Source organism: Camelina sativa, chromosome 18 (genome assembly GCF_000633955.1).
Source record: "Camelina sativa cultivar DH55 chromosome 18, Cs, whole genome shotgun sequence".
Classification (NCBI taxonomy): domain Eukaryota; kingdom Viridiplantae; phylum Streptophyta; class Magnoliopsida; order Brassicales; family Brassicaceae; genus Camelina; species Camelina sativa.
The window spans coordinates 1097920-1103919 of NC_025702.1; positions in this window are offsets into that span (position 1 = coordinate 1097920).

The window sequence follows — 6000 nt, forward strand, 5'->3', positions numbered from 1 at the left end:
AATCACGTGAAACTTATTTCGGTTAGGGATGGATTTGATTTTAATGTACCAGTATCAAATCCGAGACAAGGGGTTTTTAGGTGCTGGGTTGAAGGATGTCTTTGGAGAGTTCGTGCATTTGTACAAGGGGATGACTCGGATTTTCATGTTCGTGTGTACGATTCGGAACACAATTGTTCTGTGACAAAACGTTCTATTAGATCCTGCGAATCAACAGCTGATGTATTGGCAGGTATTTACAGGAACTATCTTGGTGATCTTGGTCTGGATGTTAAACCTAAAAGTGTCAGAGTCATTTTCAATATGCAATTTAGTCTAAAGGTAATAACTATGTTTCGACTGATTTATTGATAATAATGGCTGATTTATAGGTATGTATAGGCTGAGTTATTTACATGTTACGGCTGATTAATTCATTATTTACGGCTGATTTATTCGAATGTATCGGCTGAGTAATCTATATGTTATGGCTGATTTATTAATTTGTTTGGTGTCAACATATGGGTTATTGGAAGGCATATTGAACGCTGCTGAATGCAAGGCAGATCGATCAGGGGACTCCTGAGGATAATTTTAGCGAGTTGCCTTCTTACATATACAAGTTAAGAAGGGAAAATTCGGGTACAGTCACGCGTCTTCAAATAGATGATGAAGACAGATTCAAATATGTTTTTATTGCTTTTGGTGCGAGTATTGCTGGGTTTGCTTTCATGCGCAAAGTTGTTGTTGTCGACGGAACGTTTCTCCATGGTAGTTACAAAAGGGCGCTTCTAACAGCCCTAGCTCAGGATGGTAACTTTCAAAGTTTCCCATTAGCTTTCACTTTTGTTGACACTGAAAATGATGAGTCTTGGCGTTGGTTTTTTACACAACTCAAAGTTGCCATTCCTGACGAAAAGGATCTTGCTATAATCTCCGACAGACATAAGTCAATAGGAAAAGCGATTGGTCAAGTGTATCTGTTGGCTTCGCGTGGAATTTGCACTTACTATTTCTATAAGAACATCTTGGCGAAGTTCAAAGGAAAACATTTGTTCCCTCTGGTGAAAAAAGCGGCAAGGTGTTTTAGGCTGTCTGATTTTAATGAGGCTTTCAATAAGATTGAAGCACGTCATCCCAAACTACATGAATATCTCCAACGAGCTGGTGTACGAATGTGGGCGCGTGTTCATTTCCCGGGTGAAAGGTACAATTTAATGACAACGAATATTGCAGAATCAATGAACCATGCACTGTCATATGCTAGAAGTCTTCCCATAGTTCGACTGTTAGAATCGATACGGAATATGATGACCAGATGGTTTTCTGAACGGAGAGAGGATGCGAAATCGCAGCTAACAATGATTACTCGAGGTGTTGAGAAACTGTTACAGGTAAGTTTACATAACTCAGCCATAACAGCTTTCATATATCAGCCGAAACTGTTTCCATATATCAGCCATTACCATTATAGTTTCCATAAATCAGCCATAATTGTTTCCATAACTCAGCCGTCATTGTTTTCATAATTCAGCCTAAAATGTTTTTTTTTGTTCTACTCCCTACTAGGACCGTGTCACCGCAGCAAGACTTATGGAGGTACTAACGATTGATGTNGGTGTACGAATGTGGGCGCGTGTTCATTTCCCGGGTGAAAGGTACAATTTAATGACAACGAATATTGCAGAATCAATGAACCATGCACTGTCATATGCTAGAAGTCTTCCCATAGTTCGACTGTTAGAATCGATACGGAATATGATGACCAGATGGTTTTCTGAACGGAGAGAGGATGCGAAATCGCAGCTAACAATGATTACTCGAGGTGTTGAGAAACTGTTACAGGTAAGTTTACATAACTCAGCCATAACAGCTTTCATATATCAGCCGAAACTGTTTCCATATATCAGCCATTACTATTATAGTTTCCATAAATCAGCCATAATTGTTTCCATAACTCAGCCGTCATTGTTTTCATAATTCAGCCTAAAATGTTTTTTTTTGTTCTACTCCCTACTAGGACCGTGTCACCGCAGCAAGACTTATGGAGGTACTAACGATTGATGTTGTACGTGTGCAAGTGAGCTATGTATCATCTTTGGATGTTGTAAATTTGGAACTAAAAAAATGCACATGACGTCGTTTCGACCATGAGAAAATACCATGCATCCATGCAATCGCAGCTGCAGAGCATATGGATGTGTCTCGTATATCCATGTGCAATCCAAAATTTAGGAGTGTCGATTTGGTTAACGGATGGGCTGGTTCAATCATTCCTCTAGATGAATCATTCCCTGCTCCTGAAGCTGTGGATAATAAGAAGTGCTTGCCTCCGATTGTTTTAAACCAGCCAGGAAGGCCCAAGAAGCGTAGGATTAAATCATCTTTGGAAGTTGCCATTGAAAATAAACGCCCTAGGAAGCAACCAGCATGTTCGCGATGTAAGCAAGTTGGGCACAATGTGAAAACTTGTCAGATTTAGTTAGGGAGATTAGTTTTATTTTGTGTAATAACTCAGCCGTCAAGTCGTATAAACCAGTTTTTTGCTCTCAGATTGTTCCTTTTGATAACTCAGCCGTCAAGTCATATATATTAGCTATCTACTTTTAGATTGTTTCGTGTGATAACTCAGCCATTACTTATTATAACTCAGCCGTCAACGAGACCTTTCGTTTTCCTGTAAAACTATAACTCATCTATTAAGCAAAATTTTGGCGGGAAACCGTAAATTAACCTAATAATAGACGCAACCTTTCTTTTGATAACTCACCCATTATAGATTGTTCATTTAAATACCTCAGCCGTCACATGAATCGATGTGACCTTTCGTTTTCCCATAAAACTATAACCCAGCCGTAACTTTATTATAATTTAGCCCCATAGTGAGAGTAGATAGTAAAATGTGGAAGTATAAAAGGTGGATACATAGAACATATTAAGGTAAAACTGGAAATCACTGATGGAAACCCTAAAGGATCTCAGAGACTTTGAGGGTTACAGTTTTTGCACATGATTACATAGTCTCCAAAGCAGAGAGAATGGAAACCATAATCCAAACAACACAACCAAGCACAAGCGGGTGAAGGGAGTAACGGGCTGTCAGGATAGCGATGGGAGGTTGCGTATGAGTTTTTTCTGGGCCGTCTTATAACAAGATAACTCATACAGAAAATCATTATCGGTTTCCATGGCATCCGAAGACATCAAAGGATAATTATTTGCATCAAATAGCTGGAGGTAATGGACGGCCATAACCTCATTCCCTTGACAATTAATTAGTATCCCACATGCTAAGGTGGCATCAACATCGGCCGGTACAATATGACTGAGAATATCAATCCCACGCTGGATATCTCTATCCTCAGCCACAACCCTTAGCCCTTCGTAGTAGATGACAATGGGGTTGTCGGCGTCAAAGCATTTGACGAAGAAAGGCCTGTACCGCCCTTCAATTTGGAGGCCACCATCAGGGGCATTGGATATGTTGATTTGTGATGGATCAGTACAAAGGCGATAGATAGCAGCTGTCTTTAGTACTTCTTTACTGTATACTGCATTTTTCCCCTACGACCAGCCTTTAAAATAGAACCAAGTGACCACCATCGATCTTCTGCAACAAGGGAAACGATTTTTATGAAAACATCGCCAGAGATATCAGGCATCTTGGGTGCTCGAGCGAACATAATGTCGTAAAAAATAATTTTATTCTAATTTGTAATTGAGAGGTAATAGAATAAAGAAACGGGAATATTATAACTTAGTCACTTGGTTCTATCTGTAGTTGAGAGGTAATAAATAGACTAACAATTTTTATATTTTTAAGCAATATTTTGGCGGGAAACCAAAAATTAATCCTGTAATAGACGCATCGACGAGACCTTTACGGATTTATAAATCATTATAACTCAGTCGTCACATGAATAAACGAGACCTTTCGTTTTCCCGTAAATTTAACAATTCAGCCGTCAAGTCATATATATCAGCCAATTACTTGCTGATTGTTACTTGTGATAACTTTGCCATAACATGAATAGACGCGACCTTTCTTTTGATAACTATAACTCAGCCGTCACATGAATCGATGAGACCTTTCGTTTTTCCGTAAAACAATAACTTAGCCGTCAAGCAATATTTTGGCGGGAAACCATAAGTTAACCTAATAATCGGCGCGACCTTTCTTTTGATAACTATAACTCAGCCGTCACATGAATCGACGTGACCTTTCGTTTTCCCATAAAACTATAAATCAGCCGTCAAGCAATATTTTGGCGGGAAACCATAAGTTAGCCTAATAATAGACGCGACCTTTCTTTTGATAACTATAACTCAGCCGTCACATGAATCGACGTGACCTTTTGTTTTCCCATAAAACTATAACTCAGCCTTCAAGCAATATTTTGGCGGGAAACCATAAGTTAACCTAATAATAGACGCAACCTTTCTCTTTATATTCATATAATTCATTGTATCGTTTCGGTTTCTTCTTCTCCGCTCATTGCACCTATAAATATTGGATCTTCGTCTAGCAGTTCACCTTCAAATCTCATCTATATTTATATTGCATTTCCTTCGATCGTTACACATGTAAGTCTCCTCTCCATGCCTTCTCAATCTATTGCATATTTTCTTATCATTGCATATATCAGTTGGTGACGGTTGTTTTTATATTGATAACCGAGCTATGGACGGAGAGGGTTCCAGCAGACGTGAAAAACGCAAGGCAGAGTGGGGAGACGAAGACAATCAGCCATGCATGGCCGGCTCAAGTTCCAGTAAACGTCAAAGAAATGAAGATTTCGAGTGGGAAGAGGAAGCACTATTGGTCGTGCCCGAAGCTTTTACTCAGACGAGAGTTGCGGCCGAGGCAGAGAAAAAAGATCGCTATGCAGCAATTCTGCATATGATGGATAATCATATGCAAAAGAAGGAAGAGAAGACCGCCCTCGAGCATCAAGAGGAAATAATCGATGCTCAAATATCCCAACTGAATCAAATCTTGGGTGGAGAACTTGTCGACTTAGAGACAGAGCACCAGAGGTTAGAGGTTATGAGAGAGATTGCCGAAGTCGATGTCGAACAGTGCATGGCTCCTCCTCTTCTTAATCGGTCTGCCCAAAGTGAATTCCATTGTACTGTCGCTCGTCTTCTTTATGAACTCTAAACTTAACTTTTTTCTTTTGATTTCTTTTTGTAATGTTTAAAATTAATATAATATAATCGGTATTACGATATCTCAGCCATTACAGATTTATAAATCACTATAACTCAGCCGTCACATGAATCACTATAACCGATTTATAAATCACTACAACCGTTTTCCCGTAAATTTTATAACTCACCCGTTAAGTCATATATATCAGTCATTTACTTTCAGATTGTTTCTTGTGATAACTCAGCCATAACTTACTATAACTAAGCCATAACTCACTATAACTCAGCCGTCAAGCGACCTTTCGTTTTCCCCGTAAATATTATAACTCAGCCGTAAAGTCATATTTATCATCAATTTACTTGCAGATTGTTTCTTGTGATAACTCAGCCATAACCCACTATAACTCAGCCGTCACATGACCTTTCGTTTTCCCGTAAATATGTTTGTCTCTCTTTAATCTCACATATTTCTGACTCTCTTTCATCTCACATCGACTTTGCTGAAGAATTGCCATTAAATTTCCATTAAATTCGAATTGATTACATTCAGATCGGTAATTCGCCAAAATAAAAAAATAATAATAATAAAAAGCGAACTAGTTCCCATGGGAAGGCTAATCACGAGTCTTCTGGTCTCGGCACACACTGATGGACTGGTGCATTGCGCGAAGAGTTTAGGGTTATTCAGGAGGAGAAGAATGAGATGAAGAAGGACTTGGATGCTGCCAAGAAGCGCATCGAGATTCAAGAAGAAATGATCTTGAATATAGAAAAGAAATATGACGTGCTGGAGAAGAAGTTTGAGAGCTTGAACAAGTATCTGTGATATTAGTCAAGGTCCGTTGTATTATTTTTTATTTGGAATTGATA